At 46.6% G+C, this 13,853-nt stretch overlaps 1 protein-coding gene and 1 non-coding gene across 4 annotated transcripts in view; one reads left to right on the top strand and one right to left on the bottom strand.

Moving 5' to 3' along the window:
• The first annotated feature begins 473 nt into the window (after positions 1-473).
• Positions 474-13,853, top strand: part of Ralb (RAS like proto-oncogene B) — a 37,408-nt gene continuing 24,028 nt past the window's right edge. The window contains exons 1-2 of one of the 3 annotated variants that reach the window (XM_074070533.1): positions 524-628; positions 5,993-6,100. The gene's annotated coding sequence lies outside the window, so the exon portion shown is untranslated. Of the gene's footprint in view, positions 629-955; positions 1,338-5,992; positions 6,101-13,853 lie in introns of those variants that run through there. The other 2 variants (XM_074070531.1, XM_074070534.1) reach the window with 2 other exon arrangements.
• Positions 3,467-3,588, bottom strand: LOC141422995 (U6atac minor spliceosomal RNA). Its single transcript, XR_012447674.1, has one exon. It is a non-coding gene; the product is annotated as a U6atac minor spliceosomal RNA (small nuclear RNA).

Raw genomic sequence — 13,853 nt, 5'->3', positions numbered from 1 at the left:
GGGGAAGGGGGACGAGAAGAGGGATGGGGATCGCGCTCCAGGGTGGAGGAAGCAAGGCGCAAGCACACTTGGTCACCTGGTAATTCTCCTCGGTTTCTGTGTATCAGGCCTGCCCTTCCATTTCACTTTTCACTACTTCGGCTTCGCCCTGGCCTACATCTCAGGACCAGAGCGCCTGCCCACGCCCAGCGTCCCCTGACCAGTTCCGAGCTCTTCTAGTGCAGCAACGATCACGTGCAGCGCGTCGGGCTGGAGAAAAGAAGGAAAAGGAGATGGGCGGGGACAGGCCTGCCGGGTCCTCCCCCCCCACCTGAGGCGGCTCCTTTCATTGGCTAAGCCTCTTTCGTCCGCCTCCCGCGGCTTGGAAGACCCGCTTTGGATTGGCTGATGGGGCCTCAACAGGCGTGGCCTCTAGGGGAGGGCAGGAACGGAAGGGAGGGCGCGCTCTCGAGAGGAAGGGTTGCCTGGACGACGCCGGGGGCGCGCCGGGAGGTGGGGAAGCGAGCTAGGGCTGCTCAATGACAAATCGGCTGGGGACGGGTAGGGTCCGGCCCCGGGAGGGGGCGGGGCGCACTTAAGAGCGGCGGGCTGGGTGCAGACGGCCGAGGCGGCGCGGGACGGGTCCCAGGTGAGAGCGCCACACCGGACAGGGTCCTCTCGGGGCGGGGTGGGGCGCGGACTGGGGCAGTGGGCACGCTGCCCTGCGCTCTTGGCCTCGCGGGGCTGTGCCGGGTAGCGGCGGGACACGTAGCTCCCCGAGGCCGGCGGAGGGCGACGCCCTGGCCGCGGCCCGGCGGGACTCTGGGAGATTCCCCCCACCCTCCCCCCGAGGAGCCTGGGGTCGAGCAAGTGGGGGCGGTGCCCCTTATTGCTTTTCCTTCCCTTTTCCCACAAATAGCCGCTGCTTCCACTTCCTGCCCTTTCGGGCCTCCCGCCCAAAGATGGTCCATTTCTTCAGCCCCTTAGCTGCCACTGCGGGCAGGATGAAGTGTTGCAAAAACTTATTACCGTAGGAACTTGTACTTTGGGGGTGACCTGGGGCCCGGTTCCAAAGTGGGTTTTATTTTATTTATTTTTTTTTTTTTTGCAGTTTGTTTGTTTGGAACCTGTGTTGCCCATGAGTACAGCGCCCGCCTTTTTCTGATAGGTGCCAGCACCGTAGGTGGCTTCCCGAAGCCCGGGAGCTTTACCGGTTCGCCTGGGCCGGGCGTCTGAGTCCTTGTCCTCTTGTAGTTCACTGCTAGTCGCAGAGGTCCGCGCCCATTCTGCTTGTTGAGCAGCGTGCTTCCTCTTTGTGCTCACTGTCAGGTGAGAGTGAGCGTTGATGTCGTTACCAGGTGCGTCTTCTGCGGGGGATCAGGTGGACTGATAAGAACTGTTGGGGGAAGGGTGAGTCTTCGAGTTATCTGTGGCTTGACTTCAACCCTTGTGGAACAGAGAACTCTGCTCTGTCCTCGTTTCCTAACCTCATTTCTTCAGTTTTGGGGGTGGCTCATGGGCACCGATTATCAGAGGGGATAGCTTGTCTTTTAGACGTGTGAATGACCCATGTTCTAAGCAAAGTAAAAAGGATTCTTGGATGTGAAACTTCAGAACCAACCAAGGCAAGTGTCCCTTGAACCAGGAGTGGGAAAAGCACAATATGGAAGTTCTGGGAAATTGGGAACAGTGAAAAGTGGCACTGAATATTGGGAAGGACAGGAGGAGGCTTGAGTTGGAAGACCTAGGTTGGATTCTGGTTCTGGAACTTCGGTAGTGGTGTGATTTTGAGCATGGTTTTTCTCTTCTCTGAGCTCCAGCATCAACAACTTTAAAAGCTGTTAATAGTTATCCTCATTGTTAGAACTGAATGAAATGGGATGGTTAAAGGTATCCTTTGTGGTAATAGGGATGGTGACATTTGGATAAGTGTCCTCCAAAGGCTCATGTATTAAAGGCTTGGTCACCAGCCTGTGGCTCTATTGGCAGGTAATGGGGCCTAGTGGGAGGAGTAGATGTCAGAGGGTGTGCCCTTGAAGGGGATTTTGGGACCCTGGCCTTTTCCTATCTCTGCTTCCTGTCAGCTTTGAGGTGAGCAGCTTCCTCTACCACAGGCTCCTACCATGATTTATTGCCTTGCTACAGGCCCGGAAGCAACAAGCCAATGCATGGATTGAAACCGCTGGAACTCTGAAGCAAAAGCCTTTCTTTTTGAGTATCTCTTTGTTAGTTACAGTAATGGAAAAGTGACCGACACAGTTGAAGAAACTAGGGGTACATATCTCATCTATATGATTGTGGTTGTGTTAGCTCGTCTGCTTTATTATGACCACATTTGAATCTTCACTTTCTTTTCTTCCTTTTTAAACTTTTTTTTTTGGTGTTGGGGATTGAACCCAAGACCTCATGCATGCTAATCACATTTTCTACCATTGAGCTACGCTCCCAGACCCTTTCCTTCCTTTTTACTCACATTGTTTCCTATTGAAAATGACATGCATTTATCTGAGCTTCCAATAAGGTTTTCCTCTGCCTGAGGAGTAGGGAATTTTTCCACAATTCTAGATATAAGTTACTAGATGTCTTTGGGAGAAAATGAGACGTGGATATATATATATGTATATAAAGATAGGAAAACAAGAGTTAGAACCTCAAATAGAATCTGTGAGGCCTTGGTAGAAGGTGGAAAAGTTTTGAATTCTTGCCTTAGACTTCTTCAGTGTACCCGCCTTGGCCGAATATGGCTTGAGACTCCATGAAGGATTTTAGACCAGAGAGTTGAGAAAATCCTTTGTACCACATTACTCAATCCCACTGCACCTCTTTGGATTCAGTTACTAAAAATTCTTCCCCAGTCATCTAATTTCTGGAAGTAGGAACATCATTGTAGATCTTTTTCTAAAAGCTGAATTTGGAAACAGTATAACAACATAGAACCACAGGGTTGGTAGATATTTCAGTGAAGTTTTGGAATGTCTCAAGGTAAAATACAACAGTCTCACTTGTTGTGGCCCCAGTTCTCCTCTTCCTCCTCCTCCTCCTCCTCTTTCACAGTTTTTGTTTTATTGTTTTTCTTCATTTTTTTAGCATACATTCATGTACAGGGGGGAATTCATTGTGACAATTCTGAATAGCCTTACATTGTACATTGGTTAGATCGCCCCCACCATCTGCCCCCCTAGTTATTCTTCCTTCTTTTCCCTCCATGCATCGAACCCAAGGCCTTGCACATGCTTTGCAAGCTCTCTATCACTCTACCACCCCCTTCCCCTGCTGGGCTCTTGTTTCCTTTTTTTTTTGTTTTTATTCATATGTGCATACAATGTTTGCATCATTTTCCCCCTTCCCCCCACCCTCTCCCTTTCCTCCCGCCCCCTCCCTCTCCCCCCACCCCCTTGCTACCAGGCAGAAACTATTTTGCCCTTATCTCTAATTTTGTTGAAGAGAGAGTATAAGCAATAATAGGAAGGAACAAGGGTTTTTGCTAGAAAAACAGTGGTTAGATGCCACAAAGTAGGTGGCAATGCCTTAACCACGTGTTGTCAGGCCTGAGGGCCTCTTCCATCCTTGTCAAGGGGAGTGCTAACCTTTTCTCCTTTCATACAACACTGGGCTCTCTTTCTCATAAACAGCCCTGGCAGTTAGATGTGTGAGACACTTGGTTTCTGGAGTTCAGGAGTCTGGGGAAAATTGATTGGGTGGTTCTGGCTCAGGACCTGTCCTGAAGTTGCAGTCATCTGAAGCCTTGGCTCAGTTATGTACTTCCACGATGGCACACTCACATGGCTGTCGGCTGGAGGCATCTGCTCCATACTATGTGAGTCTCTTTGTAGGGCTGCTTCAAAATGTGACAGTAGCTTTCCTCTTCAAGCTAGAAAATGAATGTGATCATGATTAATATGGAAGCTTCGAGGGCAAGACATGGTGGTACACTCCTGTAATCCTAGCACTTGGGAGGTAGAGGCAGGAGGATTGCAAATTCAATGCCATCCTGAGATGCATAGTGATACCCTGTTTCAAAAACAAAGCAAAAAAGATGGAAGCTGAGTATCTTGGTATCTAATTTTGAAAGTGACATGCCATCACTCCTAGCACACAGACCAAACCTGGTACAATGTGGGAAGGGGCCACATGAGGGAGCTTGGGGTCATTAGCTTTCTTGGAGACTAACTTCCACTTTTTATTTATTTATTTTTTAAGGTTTAGATCAGACATTATTGAGAAAAGCTTTAAGGCGTTGACTAAAGTATGTAGTTCTGTAGGAAATTAATAGAGCTGGAGTCTCTTGTTCTAGAAACTTTGTTACTATACTTGAAACTTGATGTTCTTTCCTGTGATTCTTCATGGTCAGATGCTAGAATTAATTGGCCAAATACGCAGTAGCTTTGGAAATTGGAAATTTAAGTCTTGCTGATTCCTACACCAAATGGAACTGCTGAAATTGTTTTACCCTAAAACAAGTTGGCCAACACTTACTGCCAAAGTGATCTCCTTGATGAGCAGTTTCAAGTTATTATTATTGATCTGTGTGTTATTAATGATCTATGTGTTCTTTTAGTTACTGTTATTTTTTGGCTTAGCATCTTTAACTTTTTTCCTTTTTTTAGTAGCGTATATTGTACAGGGTGGTTTCATTATGATATTTCCATTTATGCTTATAATGTACTTTGATCAAATTCATCTCCTCTAATTACTGCCATCCCTCTTCCCCTCCTTTTTAAAAACACTTTTTAACGTTTTTCATTATTCTGTTTTCATACACTGATTGATCTGTGGGGGGGTTTTCTTTGTACTGAGGTTTGAACTCAGGGCCTTCCACTTGCTAGGCAGGTGCTCTACCATTTGAATCACTCCACCAGCCCTTTTTTGTTTTGGGTTTTTCAAGATAAGGTCTCTGGAACTATTTGCCAGGCTGGCTTCAAACCAAGATCCTCCTGATCTCTGCCTGCTGAGTAGGTAGGATTACTGAGGTGAGCCACCCGCATCTGGTGATCTATATATTAAAAATAAAGTTTGTTGGCGAAGTAGCTGAATTCTTTTTTGGAGCTGAGATAGTGTTTATTTGTCTGGCAGTTCTTCAGTTCTTTCTTGAAACCTTTGCATACTTAAGTACCCACCCGGGTAGGAGGGCTTTACCTATAGTGTCTGGATGAAATCTTCCTAAGTGTACAGGTGGAAAAAAAGAAGAGTTTAGGAATCCTGAGCCTGAAGCCTGGCTAAACGACCTTTTCATCTCTAAAAATTCTATGATTTTGGTATTTTCTTGTAACATCTCCTTTAAGTGAAGCACATTTATCCCAGAGTCCTCCTCAGTTGTGTTAAATTGTGAGGATCACTTTTGTTCTCAGCCCAAGAAGGTTGTTGTGGTCATCATCAGGCAGAGCTGGAAAGTCCATACTGTTTGCATTTCCTCTGCGGCTGGCTTTGGCGCCTCTCCCATCCCCTGTCCTTTTCTTCATCCTACCTTTCCCACAACCCGCCTCCTTCCTTCCCCAGGAAAGGACTGGGGCCAGTCCCTTACTGTTGATTAGCTGGTCCTATTGTTAGTATTGAGTTTTAGCCAGTGGGGCACTTCACCTCTAGTAGTACTCAAGTACTGAGCCTTTTTAAAACCTTAAATTCTATCTGATCACTCTTACTGCCATTTTGTAATGTCCTAATTTGTCCTAAAATCTAGCCACTTTCTCCATATACGCTGCCATCCCCCTTATCCAAGGTGCCATTGTCACTGCCTGTGGCATCTTGTATATCTGCTCTTGGCCCTTATAGGTGTTTTTCCATTCATAACCAGAGTGATCTTTTCAACACACAGGCCTGATGATGTCACCAGTTTACTGGAAACACTCCAGTGGTTTTCCAGTGCTCTGAGTAGAGCACCCCTAAGCTTGGCCTACGGGGTCTTCTTTACTTCTCCAGTCTTAGTTTATACCAGCTCTGCCTCTTCCTCTCTGATCCACAACCACACAGGTCTTTCTTCAGCTTCTGAATTGGACCTTTTTCTCTTTTGCTTCAGGTCTTCCTAAATGCAGCATGAGAGGGAAGAGAGATGTAAAAGAACCCTGGGTAGGGCACACTTGGCATAGTGATGAAACGGGAAGAAGGCAAGACTGACTGGGCAAAGGTTTGTAGGCTGCTCAAGGGAGGGTTTAGATGTTACTCATGGTAAGCATGTGTCGTTTATGTTTTTAGAAAATTCACACTAGGGGCCCTGTGGACCATGGCTTGGAGAGGGGCTTCGGTGGAATGGGGAGTCAGTGGCTGGTGGCTGGGATCTGACTGTGGCAGAGAGGGTGGAAGAAGCAGGTGATTTGAAAGGCATTTTGGAATTGGGATCAGTAGAACTGGGTGAATTGAATTGAGGAGAGGCAGGGGGAATGAGAAATAACTTCAGGTTTCTGGCTTTAGCAACGACTTGGATGCTCCTGGGTGTGTTTGTCACTGTTAGATGGGGGTGAACAGTGGCGAAGGAGCAGATTTTAAGGGGGATAAATGAAGAGATCTATTTTGGGGCTTGATTTAGAGATTCTTGTGAGGCAGCAAAGGGGAGAGGCAGCAGGAAGGCTGCAGTGAGGGGTCTGGGCTGTGTCTGACCAGTTTGGAGGCTGCATGTAATGCTATAGGAGCAGATGTGCCTGTCTAGGTGGGAGCCTAAGCTCGGAAGAGGATTGCATTTAGAAGCCAGGTAGAGGAGGAAGCATGGAGAAGGAGTGCAGGGATGCTAAGCCTTAGGAAAACAGGCTGTAGAATCTAGAAAGGCCAGCACAGCCAAGAGGGGCTCTGTGCACTGGCCTCCTGGAGCCTTCCCCTTCATCTGCCTATGAAAGGAGTAAGGACAGGAGAGGAGAAAGAGAACAGTTGTCATTGGTGATGGCTCCATAGAGTTCATTGGTGATCTTAACAAGATCAGTTTCTGTGAGGTAATGTCAGGGAGGAAGTCAGATTGGAATGGATTTCATAAGGAAGGTAAGGAGGGAAGGAAACACAGGACTTTGCTATTCAGAATGGAGTCTTGTGAGCCCAGAGCATCAACTGGTCTAGGTGTGTGGTGCAGACCTGGGGCTCCACTCTGGACGTGTATCTGCTGAATGTGACTATGCATTTTACCAAGGTTGCCTGCTCATTGTGCCTGTTTAAGTTTGAGAAGCACTGGTGCTATGGTTGGGATAGTTTGTTCCTCAGAGGTGCATGTGCTGGAATCTTGGTCCTCAGAGTGGCAGTGTTGAGGTGATGGGACCTTTAAGAGGTGGGGCCTAGTGGGAGGTGCTTAGCTCATTTGGGGGAGAGGTGCTGCCCTCAGGAAAGAATAAGGTAGTTCTTGCGGAATTTCAGGTTATAAGAGTGAGCCTGACCCCTCCTCCTGCTCTCTGGTCGCCTGTCTCACCTTCCACACATGCTCTGGCAACCAGGCCAAACAAATATGGGGTTTCCTGATTTTGGACTTTTGGTCTCCAAAACTGTGAGCTAAATATCTTTTTTTTTTTTTTTTTGACAGTACTGGAGTTTGAACTAAACCTCTTTTTTTTAATGCATTCCCTAGCCTCTGATATTTTGTTAGAGCAACAGAAAATAAGTGAATGAGATTAGTATAGATAACCAGTTAATTCCTTTAGAGGAGTTGCTTAATTGGCTAGATGGGCATATGAGGATCAGAGGGGGGTGTGTGTGTGTAGGATGAGGTGAAATAGAATGTGTCTCTGTGCTGTGGGGATGATCCTACAGAGAGAAGATTGACCAGTGATGCAAGAAGAGGATAATGTAGGAATTTGGTTCTTGGGCGTGTGTGGAGGTCTGGGCCTTTGTTCAGAATAGAGGTCTGCTCTGTGTGTGTTCAGGGGCAGGTGGAGGGTGTAGATGTGGGCAGGTTTGTGAGTATGGTGGAGGAGCCATGAAAGCGTTTATGGTTGGTGGCTTCTGTTACCTGGGAAAATGAGGTAAGGCCATCTGCCAAGAGTGGGCATGGGGAGGGTGGGACCCAGGGGAGAGTCACAGTGAGAGTTCTAGCATATGTGGAGTGAATGCCCATTCCTAGTTTATGGCCATAAATGCATTTAAAGTGAAGTTCTGAGAGGCTGGTTACGTGACTTCTTTTCCTCACCAGCAATGTCAGCTTGCCAGTGCTGGTGCTTGGAAGGAGAGCAGTGGGTATGACGGGTGTGTGTGTGAGGTGCTACCAGGTGATGGCAAGAGGGCTCTGATAATGCTGGCCTGTGGGACCTAGGCAGTGACAGGGCTCCACATGTAGAGAGATGGTGCTGGAGCCCAGTGCTCATGAGCGTCAAGAGGGGAGAGAATCACAGCAGCCAGTATTTGAGCAAGTGAGCTAGAAGGCTGGAGGGTTAGCTGAGAAACGCTTCCTGAGATGGTAAAGTTCAGGCTATGATAGCGTTAGGTGGGTGAAGGAAAAGGTTTGGAGAAGCAAAGACCGGGGCCTTGAGAGCTCTTGCTGGGTCCTCCTTTTTTTTTTTTTTTTTTTTTTTCATTTTTCTTTTATTATTCATATGTGCATACAAGGCTTGGTTCATTTCTCCCCCTTGCCCCCACCCCCTCCCTTACCACCTACTCCTCCCCCTCCCTCTTCCCCCCACCCCCTCAATACCCAGCAGAAACTATTTTGCCCTTATTTCTAATTTTGTTGCAGAGAGAGTATAAGCAATAATAGGAAGGAACAAGGGTTTTTGCTGGTTGAGATAAGGATAGCTATACAGGGCATTGACTCACATTGATTTCCTGTGCGTGGGTGTTACCTTCTAGGTTAATTCTTTTTGATCTAACCTTTTCTCTAGTACCTTTTCCCCTTTTCCTATTGGCCTCAGTTGCTTTAAGGTATCTCCTTTAGTTTCTCTGCGTTAAGGGCAACAAATGCTAGCTAGTTTTTTAGGTGTCTTACCTATCCTCACCCCTCCCTTGTGTGCTCTCGCTTTTATCATGTGCTCAAAGTCCAATCCCATTGTTGTGTTTGCCCTTGATCTAATGTCCACATCTGAGGGAGAACATACGATTTTTGGTCTTTTGGGCCAGGCTTGCTGGGTCCTCCTTATGGACATAGAAGCCACAGGTGAGGGGAGATGGAGTTGGGGTGGGAAGGAAGTCTGTGAGCCAGAAGCAGATTTCCTCAGTAAATGAGAGAAAGTGACCAGGAGGCCTGGAGCTGATAGTGATAGGGTGGGTTGAGAAAGCCTAAACCTTGAGGATATGGGGCTTTTGCAACAGGGAAGAGACTAAGGGAGGTGCTGAACTGGAGAGGGAAGAAGGTGTTGCTGTGGGAGACCAAACAGCATCTGTTTAAGATGTGAAGTCCCCAGGGCACACCAGGGCTCAGGCAAAGCCACGGTCTAGAGGCATGTTCTTAGACCTGCTGGAGCTCTTGGAGACCTTGCTGGTGTCCCTGAGGAGGCGACAGGGGTTAGTCATTTCAGGGGGTGGATGCAGTTTATATTGGATGGAGAGTACGAGTAATGAGGAAGTGAGGGGACCCCAGCCCTTCCGTTGGTGCCTTTGTCACAGGGCTGTTCAGGTGGGTGCTTCCCTCAGAGGGGATGGCCTGTTTCAGCACTGCTCTGCCCAGGCCTCAGCTGGGCAGGGCAACCACCTTGGCTGTTCTGGCACTTCAGACCACTGACCCCAGGGAAGGAGAAAAAAGATGCTTCTGTTAGAGCAATTTCAGGAATTGCTCGGGACAGTTGGGACTGGAATGTGTACCTGTTGGCACATACATGCAATACTAGCTACTGGGGAGACTGAGGCAGATGATCACTTGAGCCTGTAAGTTCAGTACTAGCCTGGGCAACAGAGTGAGACCTGTCTCAAAAACAAAAACCCAGCCCCCTGCTGATGGCTATGAAGGAATGCCATCATGTTTTTGGGTGATGGAGAAGTAGAGGGGTGTGAAGGACCCCACTGATGGGAATTCTCTTGTGCTTGTTTCTGTTTAAAATGCTCTTGGTTGGTGCTTCCCATCTGTTCCACCCCAGTTGCCCAGTGACGTAAGCTGGGCAGATCTTGCCCCTGTTCTTCGGGTGATGACTGAGGCCCGGGGGTGGAAGGCCTCGCCTTGCAGCCATGGAGGAGTGAATGACTGTGCATGCACTGGTGGGTGGCAGGCCTGTGCTTCCAAGCATGTGCTCTAGGCCCTGGACAGATTCTGAACGAGGAAATGTCCCTGCTTTGTCTCTTCGTTCCTCAAAGACCAGCACCATGTCCTGCCTTAGCATGTGCCTGGCTCCAAGGTCAGTGTCTTTCTCAGGATCTTCTAGGATATTTGAGTGATACTCAGGAAGCAGTTACATGCTTATTCAGAACTTGTTTTGGTAGATTCTGCTCATTTGAGCTCTGTAACAGCCTAAGGAGAGAGCTACCCTGTGGGTTTTATTTATTTATTTATTTATTTTATTTCTTTATTTTTGGGGGGGTTTGAACTCAGAGCCTCATGCTCGCTAGGCAGGTGCTCTTACCACTTGAGCTACTCTGTCAGCCCTGTTTTGTGTTGAGTATTTTTGAGACAGCGTCTCGAGAACTCTTTGCCCAGGACTGGCTTCGAACTCTGATCCTCCTGATCTCTGCCTCCTGAGCAGCCAGGATTACAGACTTGAGCCACCAGCACCTGGTTTACCCTGTGTTATTAATAAATCAGACTGAGGCCATGTTAAATAATCCAAACTGTTAGTTTCCCAATGGCAGACTTTAGACTTCAAATCCAATAGTTTTCTCCTGTTTCATACTAGAAGTGATATATAACTAATTTTTAAGGAAATTGTGGTGAAACAGGCATAACATAAAATTGACCATTTGAGCTGGATTAAGGTGTACAGTGCAGGGCATTAAGTGCATGGATGCAGTTTCACAGTCATCACCACCACCATCATCTCTAGAATGGATTCATTGTCCCTTGAGTGGCTGTGTATGTGGGCCACAGTATATGCTGCCAAGCAGTCATGGAGTCCATTTAAATCTCTACATGGGATTTTCTTGGGATAAGTAATTCAGAATAGGGACGTGTATGCTGTGGAGAGCTGTTCCAGAGACTGGCTTTGCAGCTAGGAGGGACTTGAGAGTGAGTCTGTATAAATGGACAGACCTCCCTAAGGCTGGCAAATCCCCAGATTTCATGGTTGAGTGGAGTTATGTGGTGGAAGAGGACTTTACTTTTCAGGAGTAACTACATTAAAAAAAAAAAAAAAGAAGATAAACAGCCAGGCAGCAGTGGCTCATGCCTGTAATCCTAGCTACTCAGGAAACAGAGATCAGGAGGATCGCAGTTTGATGCCATCCTGGGCAAAGAGTTTGAGAGACCCTATCTCGAAAAATCCCATTACAAAAAAAAGGCTGGTGGAGTGGCTCAAGTAGTAAGAGTGCCAGCCTAGCAAGCATGAGGCCCTGAGTTAAAAAAAAAAAAAAAATCAGAACTTACACAGTACTCCCCCTATTTTTTCTTGCTTTGCAGTGAAGGCAAGTCACCAGATAAGCAAATTACTGTGTCCCAGCTTCCCAGTACCATTGTCATGAGGCCTCAGAACCAGCAGGAGAAGTTCACCCAGGATTGTGTTCCCTCTAGGTAGCAGGCGAAGGGGTGTAGCAGCAGGAGATTTTTTAAAATTTTAACAGGGTCTCTCAATGTAGCCCAGGCTGTCCTTGAATGAATTCCTCCTCAGCCTCCTGAGTGTCAGGATTAGAAGCCTGTGCCACCACTCCCTGCCAGGGTGCTTCTGATAAGAGACTTCAAAGCTTCTATTTTGTTTTAGTGTATTTCCTTTGTTTTTCTTCATCTAGGTTTTTGTTGGGGGAAGGAGAAGATAAAGACGTATTACTTGGGAACAGAAATAATCAAATTTGCCTAGGGACATAGCAGTGCTAAGTTGAATTGTTCTGCAGATCTAATTCTGGATAAAACCACCAAAACTTAAAAGGAAATTTAGACCATTCAATTCAGCTTCCTTATTTTTATACATTTTTATGGAAACTGAGTCATACATGTAAACTTTGGTGCTAATGACAATAGCAGCTACACAAAGGAAGGGAAACTTGTCCCAAGCTGAGAGGGCTGGGTCACCATGGCTAAGGTTGGGGCAGGGGCTGTACAGGCAGGGACACACACACACTCAGTCACACTTACAGAGTAGCAGCTGGGCGGAAGAGAGAAGCGGCCCCTGTGGCCCTGCAGATAGCACATGCCTGGATTTAGGAAAATCAGACTTCTTCATTATTAAGACATGCCAGAAATTGGGACTTGTGTGTAAAATCGCCCTTTAAAAAATGTTATGAAATCGGCAAACAAAGCATGTCTGCAGGCCACATTTACAACTTGGCACTACCCGCCTCTTTTGCCAAGTGATGAATGCTGATCTACAGTGAGGAGCAGACCTGGAACCAACATGTGGAAGGAGACACGGCAACAGCCTTGGTGGCCTCTGGGGCCTTACTTCCAGCTGCTTGCGGCCTAGCTGTCATTTTGTCCTTTGTGGGCGTGGGTTTTCATTTCCGCTGTGTCCATGAACTACACTAGTATTTTCCCAAGGACTCTACACCCTAGTATGAGCTGTATCGTATGCTTTTGTTTTGCATTTATATGATAACATCTTATTTGTTTTTTCTTTTTTTTGTTTTGGTGTGGTACTGGGGTTTGAACTTGGCCTATGCTTTGAGCCACTCTACCAGCCCTTTTTTGTGAAAGGTTTTTTTCAAGATAGGGTCTCAATAATTACATGGCTTTGAATTGAGATCCTCCTGATCTCTGCTTGCTGAGTAGCTAAGATTACAGGCCTGAGTCAGCAGTGCCTAGCTTCCTTTTGCTTTTTCTTGAGAAAGGGTCTTGCCATGTGGTTCTGGGATGGCCTTGAACTCTCAACTCTCCTGCCTCAGCCTCACAACTGCTGGGATTACAGATGCATCCTACCACTCCTGTCTTATGTTTCTGTTTAGTAGGAATTTTTTAAACATATACCAAAGTCAGAGAATAGTATAATGTATTTCTTTGTCCCTATCAGGTGAAATCTATGATCATTTTATGTCTAATCTCATTTCATCTCTGCCTCTTCTCAATCTCTTTTCCTTGATCACTCTGAAGCAGATCCCATCTATCATTTCACTGCATTTGTAATGAAGTTAAATGAGGTATTTAAAACACTGATTACTTAATAGGAAATTCAATCAGTGTTCCAGTTTCCTCAGTTCTCTTATTTTGTGTGTTGAAATAGGTATCCAAGAAAGCTCTGTCAGTTTCAGTTGGTTGGTGGTCTGTAAGCTTGCATGGTTTATAGGTTCCGTCTCCTTTTTCCTCGAGGAGTGTTTGTTGAAGACCCTGCGACTTGCTTTCATGGAGCTCTCTGTGGTGGGGTTCAACATGTTTCTAGGTCCCCTGTGGCTCCTGCATTGGTGGTTAGGTTTAGAAGCTGTTTTGGCAAGACTGTGGCATTAATTCTTTTGTGTCTTATTCAAGATGCTCCTCATGTTCAAACTGTCAGGAAAAGGTACAAAATGGTGACTCCAAATTCTATCATTCCTTGATTTGTGGGAATGTTTCCAGAAAGAAAAACTGGGCTTCAGCTGTTACTTGGATACCTACTGGGACAGTTTGTATAGGTGAAGCAAAGCCCATCTTTGACCAGTCTCTTCAAATTGGCTCCTGAATATGTGTATGGGCAAGTGTATAGTTTTAATTACTGTTACTTTTGGTAGCTAAAGACATTTGTTAAACCACACGAAGAGCCTCTGGGGAAGACTGCTGCTCTAATGTTTTCCCTCTAGACAGCATTTCCTTAATGGGACACTGATGAGAAACGTACTATGGTGTGTTGAAACTGTGCCTCCTTTTAATTCTTGGAACTATTCACTCATCATTCACCCATCCCTTTCTGCACTTCCATGAGTGCTAGAGAAAT

This window comes from Castor canadensis, chromosome 4, assembly GCF_047511655.1.
Source record: "Castor canadensis chromosome 4, mCasCan1.hap1v2, whole genome shotgun sequence".
NCBI lineage: Eukaryota > Metazoa > Chordata > Mammalia > Rodentia > Castoridae > Castor > Castor canadensis.
The sequence above is the reverse complement of the archived record's forward strand: the minus strand, read 5'-3'. Positions and strand labels throughout refer to the sequence as shown.